The 13,095-nt window shown below is 47.3% G+C and overlaps 1 long non-coding RNA gene across 1 annotated transcript in view; it reads right to left on the bottom strand.

Annotated features, from left to right (window-relative positions):
* LOC133769564 (uncharacterized) overlaps positions 1-13,095 on the bottom strand; it is a 98,256-nt gene that overhangs the window by 42,978 nt on the left and 42,183 nt on the right. Inside the window, exons 3-4 of the long non-coding RNA XR_009867210.1 lie at positions 7,619-7,690; positions 2,954-3,090 (exon numbers count right to left, since the gene is read on the bottom strand). This is a non-coding gene — a long non-coding RNA (uncharacterized LOC133769564). The remainder of the gene's footprint in view (positions 1-2,953; positions 3,091-7,618; positions 7,691-13,095) is intronic.

The following is a 13,095-nucleotide window of genomic DNA, read 5'->3' as shown; positions in this document are numbered from 1 at the left end:
AACTGCTAAAAATGCCTTCCATGGTGGGGGGAGGGGGCTCTCATTCCTTGATTCACTCCAAAAAGGCATAAAATGCAGATAGTTCTAGAGCCGGTTAAGAGGATTGCCTCCCATTTACAAGAAGAGATGAGTGAGCAGGAAAACTTTCCAGCAAGAAGTGGGGCAAGGATATTCAGGAACCCTGGCTGGCGAAAGGAGTAAAGGAAGGGATGAGCCCTGTCGACACATCCCTGTCATCAAGCATGGCAGAAGGTCCCAAGGGAACCTGTCCCCCCCAAGTCTGAGACAGGACAATGGTTTGCAGGCTCATGTGGGAAGGAACCAGGAATGAGGGTAAGCAGAGCCAAGTTCATGTCCCTGGTTGAAGACATTTGACTCTTGGGATGTGACGCCTTGGGGCAAGAGGCAGGTGCACTGGCCCAGGCAGAGCTGCTTCATGCCCAGAACTGTCCCAGGAACCTGCATAAAGTAGCCTGGCCAGGTATTCATCCAGGGGTCCTTTTTTCTCAAATTTACGGTTTGAAAAGGAATTATTTTTGAAATGTTGGAATTTTGGGTGAAGTCTAAAGGAGACATTTGAGTTGTAAATTGACTTCAAAGAAAAGAATGGAAGAAGCACAGCAAAGACTGCCCCAAACAATCAGAACATCTGGTTGTTGGGGAACCTGTACCACCTTTCCTGCTACAGAGAAAGTAACTGACCACAGCTTCTAGTTCTATACCAGTAACTCCATTTAGAATCCTCTACCCACCCCCTAGTCCAAACACACACATATACACTGAAGTCACCTTCCTTTTGCTTAGTGCAAGAAGGAAGTTGAAATGCAGGTGTGTGGGGGTGAGGTTGGCGGCAGAGGGCATCACCATATTGCAGAGTTCCTTTGCCTTGTTAAAGGCTGTCAAGGAAGGTTGGGGGATGACAGGCCTTGTCACCCGCAATGGGCCAGATGCTAAGTGCAGCGCCTACCTGTCCTCTCGAAAAATAGAGGGCCAGCTGAGAGGACAAAGGCTTCAGAAGTTCTCCACCACTGATCGAAACAAATGGTCAATACCAGGAATTCAGGAGAAGGGAGTGGGAGGGGGAGGGGTGGGGGGGCTAGGCCTGATGAGAGGAGCAAGGCAGAGCCCGGAGCCAGGGCAAAAAGGCAGCTGTTCTGACTGAGGCTGTGTGCAAGGGACTGTTAGGCCAGCGGTTCAGACCAGGGCTTCTGCTTCGAGAAGAAGGGTGGGGAGGGAGGGGGAACGGAGACTGAGAGCAAAGGAGGGAGCTAAGAGGACAGGAGAATGCTTTTCTCCGTAGTGGCCACAGGAGCTCTGCCAACGGGTACGGAGGGCAGAGACGGAGAGCTTACCTCTCTAGATTGCTCTTCTGGAACAAGGAGAAACTGGATTAGATGAAGCTGGGTGCCCGAGGGAAGCCTTAGGAGCAGGTCTCCAGGTTTCCAGCTCTGGGACATCAAGCACTGCATTAAGACTGCTGGGAGTGGCCAGTGAGTCAGGGCCATTCTTTGCACAAGGGCAGAGCTGAGGCTGTTTGAATCCCAATTTCCGTCTGAAGACAGAATGGGTCTGGGGGCATAGCAGGATGGCGTGTGCAGATTGCTCTGCTGTCAGGACCTGAGCGGGCCAGGGAGGGGAGTGGCTGGGGACAGGATGCAAAGGGTAAACAGTTTCCCTCATTCAGAAATGCCTGAACAACCGCTGAGCACCACGGGCATTGGCAGCCAAGGAGAGGAAGATGGGTAAGACATGGTCCTTACTCTTGAGAGGCTCATGATTTTTTAGGGGAGATAGACTGGGGAAAATCCACATTTCTCTGAAGCATAGTCATCTTCATGGAGCTTGTCCCTCAGCCTAAGGAGGTACTTACATTTCACTACAGTAAACCTCTTTAGCTCATACACCAAGTTCAGTCCTCAGGGGCATTGAACTTTTTAACATTCCACCTTCAATTCACCTCCATGATGCACACAGGGGTCAGGCTCCAAGGCAACCTGGAACTGCTCTGGGTTGCACGGCAAGGAGGGGATGGTCATGCTTCATTTCATAGACTTAAGCCCTGCATCTTTGAAGAAAACCGGAAGTCAGCTTAACAGTCACTTCGGGGGGTTTTAACTGAGCAACTGGAGTTGTGGGGGAGAGGGGCAAGGTGGACAAGATTTAAGAGTAGGGTGGAGACTGGCCAGAGCAGGGTTAGGGGAAAGGTTGTTGGGCCCAGGAGCTGGGGAGAAGCCTGGACAGCCTAGATGAGGACAAGCTATCTTCTGCAGAGCAGAGGCACTAATGTCTGAGCTGCAGCTCCCTGAGGATCCCAGAGAGGCCTGTGGCAGCCTAGAGGAAGCCACACTTGGAGAATCCAAGACAGCGTGGTATGGAGAAGCCCCGGCTTCGAGTGGGCCTAGTTTCCTGGCCGCTTCCAAACAGACCTGCCCTTATCTGCCGGAGGAGCACCTGCCTGTACCCAGGTGCACGTTGCCTTAGCCGTGCCTCTTGGAAACCCTGTGGCAGAAGCCAAGAGATCTTCTGCTCTCTTGACTAGAGCACCTCAGAGCTTTCTGTCCTCAGAAGATGCCTTTTCCATTATTTTGATTAGGGTCGGTTCAGAGGGGGCTGGGAAGGACAGGGCAGGTAAGGAAGGAAAGACTGACATTTTCTAGCTCACTTCCACAGGTGCATTTTTGGTTTGGAGTCCATCCCTCTGCACAGTGGGGGGCACTAGCCTAAGTTATGTATGGCTGGGACATATGGAGACAAGTTCCACTCCTGCTGATCCTGTCCTCTATTGATGTTCCCTCCCCCCCCCTTCCCCCAAGGATAGAAATGTTATGTTGTAGGATGAATCTAAGCTCTTTCCGCCAAAATAAGCCTCAGCCGGAAGGGAGCGAGCTGCACCTTCTGTCCCAAGAGGCCTTCTATAGGTGTACTCTTGTACTCTGAATCAGTCAAGGCTTACCTCTCTCAAGGTGTCCTGGGAACGGAGACCAATGTATCTCTCACGTGTGGATCCCTCCCTGCCTCTTCTTCCTTTCTCTCAGTGGTCTTCATGAATCTTCTACCAGTTGCCTGCTGCGTGCTTACAAGTCAGCAAGTCTGCGGGATGGAAACAGTCGGGAAACCCTAAATTGGGTTGGGTTGGAGTGGATTGGAATGAAGTAGAGTGGAGGAGGGAGGTGGGTAGAGTAGCTTCTTAGGAAGCTTAGAGTAGCTTCTTCTTCCCTCTTCATGTGGGAGGGTCTTTACTCTTCTTGGGAAGGATTCTCTTTTTACCAGCCAGGAAGAATGTCTGAGCTTGTGGACATGCCTGGTAGTCTGGGCACTCTTGGCTTTGAAATGCTAAGTGAAATAAAAAGCACGTGGTACCCTGCTGGCTGAAGATTGTGGTTCAGAGAAGAATCAACCTTCACAGGGAAAAAGAAAAAATCCCAAATCCCCAAACACAAGCGACTGGACAGAGCAGTTCAGGGCTTCTTGGCTTTTATTTTTGTCCAGATCATTTACAGATGTGATCCATGGAGGCAGGAGTGTGGGGTGGGGGAAGCATGTGGATGAGGGGTGAGGCGGGGGTGTTTATCTGCAGATGAGAAGTGGCTGGGTGGGATGTACAGGTAGAAGAGGGAGACAGGAGGAGATGGATTGCAGAAAGGCCAGAGGGAAGAACGGAAGCTAGTTTGATTGACAGGTGAGCACTGTGCCCATCTTAATTGTTGCACGTTGTTTGTGGAATTGACTTGGTGGGGATATTAAGCATGCGTCTTGCGTGTGACATGTTATCTTGTACATTCAAGAAAGGACAACTGGCTTCTAGTTTTTCCCACACACCCCCCACCACATCATATTCTTTCCAGTTTCCCACCTTCTCCCCTAGCCTGTCTTACTGTCACTACTTACAGATGTGTGTAATTCACACCTAAAAATTGTCAGGCAGTAACTACAGATAAATGACCACCATGAAGAGGGTCAACCACAGCCAACTAACCTAGGAGAAGAACACCATGGTTCTTTCTCTGAGACAAGTGATGAAACTGGACTGTCCTAGGCTGCTTATTAGGCTCTCGTCTTTTGTTACTACAATTATCACACGGACTGCAGCCCCAAGGCTTCCTGCCTGTACGTTTGGGAAGAACGGGCACGAGTGGGACATGCGTGCTCGTTCTGGAGCCCAGGAGTGGCTGGCGTGCACGTTGCTGAGGGCCTTCCTGGAAGAGGGTGCTGCTGCTCCTCCAGCGACAGGCTGGCTGCCAGAGTCGGTGCCATCAGAGCTTTGGGGATTTGGTATGAGTGGAAGGCATATTTCCTGTAGCAAGGGAGGAGAGGGAGAAGGAAGGCAGAGGAAGGGTGGGGCTGTTATAGGCAAATTCTCCTGGAGAGCGAGGCAAGGCCCATTATTGGGTGAGAGGGCAGATCCCCCAAAACAGCGCTTCCCCCCAAGGTGATACAGTCTTGCCCTGCTCTTGAGGTAACAATCCCTGCGGCTGTGCATGTGGGGCTGTTTGCCCAACACAGCTGAGAGGCAGTCTGGATTCAGGGAGCAAGGTGGACAGAGGGCTGTGGTACCTGATGCCAAAAAGTGACAGTGAAATATGGCGTCCTGAGGGTTCCATCTACTACAAGGATGGGGTGAGGCTGGGAGAAGGTGAGATCAGATAATGCAACCGGAGCCACGTGTCTTGAGATGTGGTCCTCAGGGACCCTGGGCCATGGCCTCAGGTCTTGGCATGCCAGAGAGGCAACCAGCATGGGGGGGAGCTTGGTTGCAGCCCCTCTGGCCAGCACAAGTGCCTGTCCTCTGGGAGAGCAGACTCTCCTGCCCTGTCCCGCACGCATCCCAGAGTTGCCTTGGAGTTCAACGGGAGGCAGCCATGATTTGCTACGCGTGTCCTGCCCCTTTCAGCCCAGATCCTACTCCTACAGTGACTGCTGGCCTGGACGGGTGACTGCCTGCCACTTCTCCAGCCAGGCCTTCCTCTGCTGCCTCCTGAGGTGGGTGCTCCAGCCTCTCGGAGCAGTTTCTGCCTGGCATAAGGCACCTGGCAAGGAGAAATGGCTTGGGGGTGAGCAGCTTGTGTGGGAGCCCCTGAGCTTCTCTCAGCTTCTCTGGGACCCCCCCCCCCAAACAAAGGGCCCCGAACCCTTGCAACAGCTTTTGTTTTTGCATACTGATAGGGGCTGTTTCTCTATAGGCCGCTCTGTAGGCCTCTTCTGGGGAAACAGGAAGGGTGTGGTCCCTACGCTGGAAAATTTCAGGATTGGACTGGAGCCTGTCTACCTTCTAGCTAATGAAAGGGCTCTGTGCGCCTTCCCAGAAATGGTGTTTGCTGGATTTTCAGCCAGGAAGAGCCTAAGCTGTGGGAGAATTATGGGAAGGTGGGCAGCAGGCAAGAGACAGCACCAGGATCTCTAGATACTCAGCTGGGAATGGCATCAGGAGACACTGGTTTCCCACTAATAGGAACCTGTCTGTGGCAGCCGCTTTCACCAAGGGGGCTTGGGGGCTCGATCTCTCGCCATGGCACCCATTATTCTGGCTTCCCACAGAACACAGAGCAACTCCCCCATTCCCGAAACTGGGAAATGGAGCTCATGTGAGCTGGGCAACTTCCAACAGGGAGGGACTGGCTCTGTAGTCCAGGCACCTGTGCACAGGTGTCTGCTGCACTGGGGGCCCAGAACGACACCGGATTATACTCTTTGAACAAGCAGTTCCACCTGTGCCCACATTGTCTTTCAAGCCTTCCAGTTGGGACATTTGCAAGCAGAGCTCTCAGGGAGCCAAGCCTACTTCTTTCAGCCACACTGAGTGCTGACAGTGCCGGATGGGTCTTTCACTGTCCAGTGCGCCTCCCCCCACCTCCACCCAGGCTGATGAGAGTGTGCTCCTGGGTCTAGAGCCCCGTCTCATGCCTTCAGCTAGTGTTTCCTAGGCACTGACTGTGTGCCCAGGATGTTCTTTCTCTTGCCTTTTGCTACCACTAACTCCTGCGAGCTCTGATGCCTTCCCTTTCTGCTTCTATCTCTCTCCCCAAATATAAGCCATTGAAAAGAACTTTGGGGGATTAGAAGGAAGATGGAGACTGGAGGATGACTGTCTGTTTAGCTGATGTACCTGACCGATTCCACAATCCGCAAATTTTCTGATTCTATTTGCAGTGAAGTGTGAGGTGAGAGGAAACCAGGGTTTCATGTCTTCTCGCAATGAATCTCTCCTGAGCATCTGCCCCATGGCCTTGGAGGAGAATTTTTTTCCCTCTTTTGTTTTACTGATATATACTTAGGTAAATCCAAACCTGCCGTTTTTCACAAAGCGGTTTTTCATCCACTGTGTACAGGAGTACTGGGGTGCTGCTCCACTAGCAGAGGCCAGAGCCATAGCGTGAACTGAGAACTGACCCTCGATGTCCCCTCCCCAGCCCCCAGCCTCACCTCCTCCCTCACAGCAGGTCCACTACAAGGTGCTTGTGCCAGCCAAGTCTGAGGCACGAAGGCTTCGATCATGCCCAGCCCTTTGGAGGCTAGAAAAGGAGAAAAAAATCTCGAAGACCCTCTGTACTGTGTTACCTCCTGATTCCAGTGCCAAGTCTCTGATTTGCTTGCTTGCTTCTCACCTAACATAGGGTCAAGGAGACCTTGGGGAAAGGAGGCAGAAAAAGCAGAGCTGCAGTTGAAACAGCCAAGGACTGGCTCTGGCTTTATTTTGCCCCCTGCATGCCTCCCATCCTGCCTGTTTGGAAGCTTGGAATGAAACCATCCCTTTGAATATTAAAGAACTTGGACCCTTTTCCTAAAATGGAAGCATCCCTAAGAAGGGGTGTATGTAGGGTTATTTTGAGGAGAGGGTCTCCATGGGCACTGTCACATAACAAAGGGTGGGGGTGGGGAGAGAAACACCCCAAAAGCTGAACCCCCTCCCAACTTAATGAACTGTATTTATTCCTGTCTTCTGGCTGCTGCTGTATCTGAATACAGCAGAGAAGACAAAAGACAGAGAGACTTTAGCCAAGTAACTGCCCCAGTCCACGTGCTCCCCTGTCACAGCATGGACACACCTGGACCTCGAGCACTGACAAACACCTTCCCACGCACAGACATCAGGCAGTGACCACTGCACACTTGCAACTTACATTTTCCTAAGCGTAGCCTTTTCCTTTGGCAAAGTAGCTCCACAATTCTCCAAAGCGCACTCAAGTTTGCCTGGGACAGGTACCCGGGTGTGCCAATCTGCATTTGCAGCCTATGTCTGGGACCAAAGTTTCCGGGAGCCTTGCCACAATGTGACTCCACCGAAGGGAGTCTGTGCCTTACTCTCTGTCCACGGGAGCGTACGCACAGATCTTTTCTCCTCCCCATGGTCCGTTTTCTCTTTGTGACTAGTAATTGGCTTCTCTTGGTACGCTCCGATCTATTACAAAAACCAAACATGCAGAGGGCTAGCTGAAATGACAAAACTGGGTTATAATTTATGTTGGCCCCTGACATATATATTTTTTTTAAATGATGTGGTCTCTAAGCAACTGATCTCTTAGCAACAAGAAGCACCTTTATAAAAGATGGCACACAAAGAGTGATTGCCAGAAAAGCCACCGGTTCTTAAACAGCCGCGCGCATCATTAGCAAAACTCACCTTCTATCTTCAAGAGTCCAAAAACTAGAAGTGACCAGCAGACTCAGGTAACCTTGATATTTGCACATTTTCCTGGAAAATAAAATTTAAAAATAAAACTCATGCAACTATTGAAGAAAACAAAATTCTTTGAAACATGTTTCAGTTTTTCATTTCTCTTACTAAGCTGTCTTGGCTAACTTTTAATAATAGGATGTATTCTTGTAAATAACTGCCTCTCGACTTTAAGAATCAAGAAGGACATGAACTTGTGATCAGAAAACAGTTCACTCAAAATATTTCATAGACCTGAGAATCAAAGTGGCGGCGGGCGGGGTGGGGGGAAATCCTTTGCAGAGTTGATTTCTGTAGATTTGCATTTGAAGGGGGAGAAAAAGCCACAAATAGCAGCACGCAGGATGTCACTCCAAGTTAGGGAGATAAGTTTATTTTTTTCCTAGTGTATTTTTAAACTGCTAAAATTTAAGAGAGTAGCAAAATTAATTTTTCTTCCAAACTTCAGCTCTTTAATCCAGTGTCAATTCCAGGAGCAAGTGTGGGTCTTGTGTGGCAAATATTCAAGGACTAGCTTTTCTTTCATAGCACAAAAGCAAGCATTTTCCTCTTTGTTTCGAGTGTCTTATGAAAAGACTGTGACAACAGGAGATATTGTAACCATCTGCACCTTGCTTGGTTTTCTCAGGGATCTAGAAATCACTTAAATGCCTTTCTAGAAAATCGGAATTGGAGATGAGAAATGATTATTTCATCTGTACTCGTTCAATTAACATTATGTAATTACAAACCCACTTTGGGTGCATAAAAAAGGAGATTAGGATTTTATAAGGGCGAAGCAAAAATCTTCCTAATTAATTGCTTGCAAACAATGTTGTAGAGAGAGACCACAGATGTAAGAGAGCTGACTTTAGAAAGTTGGGATCATGCCTACTTTTTTTAAAAATTTTTTTTTTATAAATACTGCTAGTGCTACTTTTCTTTAAATTGAACCCTATATGGATATTTTCTCAGAAACAGTAACTTTATCTTAATACAAAGCTTGGCAATTGATCAGGGCATCGAAATAAGGACCACCCCAGAAAATTTGGGACTTAGAATTGTTCTGCGAATACATATACCCAATATATACTAAAACAGTGCAACGTTGCTACATTTGATTGGAAAAGCTGCACATGACTTGTATTTCTGTTTACTATTACCAAGTTCAGGCAGGAAAAAAAATTTACCTTCTTGGCATGGCTTTGCTTGGAAGTTAGAAACTTGGATATTTTATGTTGAATTGCAGAAAGCTTTCTTAAAAAGCAATGTACTATTGAAAGCACGGAGAAGCAAACAGCTTTATCCTGTAAAATCCTGTAGATTGTATGTGCTTATACTGGAGTGTGGTGATTATTGTAGAAACATGTTTGTGGCTTCAAAGTTAGCTATAAAATTCGTATTGGCTGTGTCTGGATGTATTTCCAGTTTTAACTGCAACATAGTATGCTAAATATAAAAGATAATCAAGATGAAAGCAAATATATTTCTAGTACAGTGGCAGCTAAGTTTTACAATGGTTAAGATGTTTCAAATCCATGTTTTCTGAGTTCGTATGTAAGGAAACAGAGGGACAATGTAGAGTTTGTCATTTTGGCTGTCCTACCCGCTATTTGATCAAGAAAAACAATTTCAGGGCTTGAGACATTCTAGGAAATACTCTGAAATAACAGACTATGTGGACTAAGCCAACTCATTTGGCACTGTTGAATTAATTGCTTCTGAGATATGCACATTCTCTCTCTCTCTCTCTCTCTCTCTCTCTCACACACACACACACAGACAAAAATGGACTCAACATAAATCAGGAAATCAAAATGAGACTCTCCAGCAATGAGATCGTCCTAGGAAAAATGACAGTTTCAATTTCACAAGGATAGCTTCCACCGTAATCTTCATTTAGTGCCTAAAAACCCTAGACAAACTTGATGGTTCATTTCTGGCAGACCTGAGGCTAGGTTCCAGCGATGGATGGAACAGAGGGCAAAGCCCCTGTCAGACAGTCCTGCAATGGGAGAGACTTGCCCTGTAAAAGGTGTCCCTTTACTCTGGACACCTTAATACCTGAATTGAGACGATCAGGCAGGAACTGGTCAATTGCTGCAGGAATGGATTTTTGATGTGACAAATTGAACCCTCCTAAATGAGCCCTATTTGAAACAATTTAGTCTTTCTCTGGTGAGAGGGAAGTAGGAGAAAAAGCTGGAGCACCCATTCAGGTGCTATACAGTACGGGGCAATTTACAACATGCCGCTTTGGTCAGTGCTCGTGACAACTGTGCAAATGGACCAGGCTCTCCATTTTACACACGTGCAGCCGAGGTTCAGCCATTTGCCGAGGCAGTTACCTACACACTGAGTACTGGAGTTGGGGTTTGAACCCAGGACACCAGCTCCCATTGCCTGTGCCTTTTCCTTCCCACGATGGGACAAGCAGCTATTTTGAATGGATGATACAAAATTTGAGTCTTTGGGCATCGTTTCACAGAAGAGACTCCTTACTGCCTGGTTCCATGGGTTGGAGTGAAGTGACTTGGATCCCACCTTTTCAATGGCTGCAATAGGCTATGAACTGGAGGTGGGCACTCAGGTTGGTTGTGACAACAGCAACCACAGGGTGTGTGGCCATTCTTTGCCATGATGCACATTTCAAGTGAGGTAGGGGAGCACTCTTCAAGGGATCCTTCCGGTGCAGAGTCTGAGCCAGGACTCCCTGGAGGGCATCCCTAGACTGCACAGGCAGAGAGGAAGCTAAGCCAAGATCTTGTTTAAGCCAAGTAAAAGGCCATCCAGTAAAGATGTGGAGAAGAGGATCCAGTTGTGTCTGGAGCAGGGGTGGGATTGGGGTTGGGGGTACAGGTGTGAACTGACACCTTAAGGATGTGGCTTCATAGTTGCAGGGTTTTGATGTTTTGTCCTCTTCGGTTCATGAGGTTGTCTCTTCTTCAAATATTCCTGACTAATGGGTCAGTCTTAGTTTATTGAGTAAAATTTCACTGAAACAGTATTTGGAAGGAGATTTGTAGAAGAGTGAGGGCCAGTGTGGCTCTGACCAGTATGCACCCCTATTTCTTTTGACCCTTACATCAGCTCAGAGACCTGGGGGTCTTGCTTCAAGCCAGACAGTTCATGTGTGTGTGGGACCTGGACTCAAGTCTTAGGACTGGAACCCTGTGGCTCTTTCCTGCAACCAGGAAATAACGATGGTATTTGTATGCAGGTACAGAGTCTGAGGTGGGATGTGATCTAGAAAGCTTTGGGGTTGGAGGTGGCCTGATTTGAACAGAGGCAGCTCTTTGCCTACCACCTTTGAGCCTGCCCATCCCCAGAGGAGGGACCAATACACCCAAAAGGTGTAAGTGGCAACCACCTGTTTCGTTTTCCAATTCTTGCTGAGATATGCTTGTGGGTAATTCCTCCAATAGTCTGAAAAGAATATCTACTAATAGGCTTCACTTTTATACAAGTATTAAAAATAATTCTTATGCAAAAGTATCCAAGTAGTATGCTGCTCCTACTTCCCTGGGGTTCTTGTCACCAATCTGGCATGCTCCTCCTCTGACTTCCTGCCTGCTGGGTGGTGCTCGAATATAAGTGGTCAGCACATGATGACCAGACACCTACCATGCATAGCACATGCCGAATCCCCCTCTCTACACAGGGCATACCAAGTCTCCTTTCCTATAGAACTCTGGGTAGAAAAAGAGGACCTCATAACTCATCTCATTAAAAAGTCCCTTTTAACCTGAGAACTGACTTGGAGGTTGCTGGATGTGGACATCTCATTTTGGAGGTGAGAGAACTGACTTGAAGTGATTTTCCCCAGGTCTGACAGCAACTAAAGCTGAGGACAGAGCTTAATTCTATTCAGTTCAGTGCTCTTGCCTCTGTATTATAACAGTTGCTATTCCTAAGAAGAAGGAGAAGGTACAGACTTTTACTCCCCATTTGACAGATAGAAAAGTTGGGTACATAGTTCAGTTGAGGGACAATTGCCACTCCAAACATGTGGGAATTATGAAGCCTACAAAAGTGATTCAACAGCTCCCTGGGGTGGCTAATTTTCATTCTCTCTGAACACGAATATTTGGAGTTCAGTGTTCAAGTGAACATATCGGAGTATCCAAAGGCTGTTCAGCTTGTAGATCTACAGTGTCTCTCCCATATATGAAAAGTAAGGAAAGGAAGAGGAAAATGGTCCCTACCATCATAATGCCATTTACAAAATGCCTTTATGAAATACCTGAAAAAGATAAGTCCGTATATATTGGCATTTCTTAACTGTCACAGCCAAACACCACACCAAGAATAACAGAGAGCATTGTAAGATGTCCTTGTGGATTTTCCTCCTGTTGAATCAAGTTTTCATTTTCCCTACCAATTATTACAACTCCCATACTTGAGTTTGGGACTACCCCAGAGGAGGTACTAGCAAAAATACCCTAGTGAGGAGGAACAATTCTGGGGACACCACCATTCTGATGGCAATTCTAAAAATGTAACAAGAAGCTGTGAAACACGTGTGTATTAAATTCTTCATGCCAGATCCTGTGCTAGGAACTTTACATAGGTGTTTCTTATTTAATGTTCATAACTCTTGATGTCCGTAACCTGAACACCATTTTCCAGATGGGAAAGCTCACAGTCTTTCACACCTAAAGAGCTTGTTGAAGGCAACACCATAAAGTGGTACGTGTTTATTGAGAACATACTATTGCACTCAAGTGATGTACCTGGACTGGAGGCTGGTGATATAAAGTTAAATAAGACATGGTCCTCGTCTTGAAGAAGCTCACAGCCTAATGATATTTGTTCCCAGTTAATTTGGGGACCTTCTGAGCTTCAGCGCTTCATTCTAATAGCAAATAAGATATTTACTAAGTAAATCCCAAGATATTTGCTCTAGCACATATATCTTGAAAAAGAAATATTACCTTAGAAAAATATAGAGCCAGGATTTAAAATGAGGGGAAGAGATAGATTGACAGAAAGTTGGAAATCATAGGAGGTAGAGTAAAATTGGCTAAAGCATGCAGGAAATAGGAGTCAGATCACACAAAAGGGGTATCAAGGGATTCCTCTCTTGGCTAAAGGAGTTCCATATGGGGAATAATATTTACATTGAAGTTGGTGAAGCTACAGATACTGTTTAAAAAAAAACTGTAAAGATCAGACAGAGGCATCTGGGGTTGGCAAAGGCAGAATAGGGAGCCCAACACAAAATCCTCTGCTGTAACAGGCTCCTGGTTTCTTAATATCATCTATAACCCAAAGAGCTAGAGGAACAGACTTCTGCCCATGTAACATTGGCCCTGACGGGGTGGAGAACACAGTCTTCTGAAATCCTTGAACTAATGCAGAGAGAAGCCACAGAAAACAGGAGCCAACTCAAGATTAGCTCAGAGAAAACAAGGGACTAGGCTTGGTGACTAGACGGGATGAGG

Source organism: Lepus europaeus, chromosome 11 (genome assembly GCF_033115175.1).
Source record: "Lepus europaeus isolate LE1 chromosome 11, mLepTim1.pri, whole genome shotgun sequence".
Taxonomy (NCBI): domain Eukaryota; kingdom Metazoa; phylum Chordata; class Mammalia; order Lagomorpha; family Leporidae; genus Lepus; species Lepus europaeus.
This window is presented reverse-complemented; position numbering and strand designations above follow the sequence as displayed.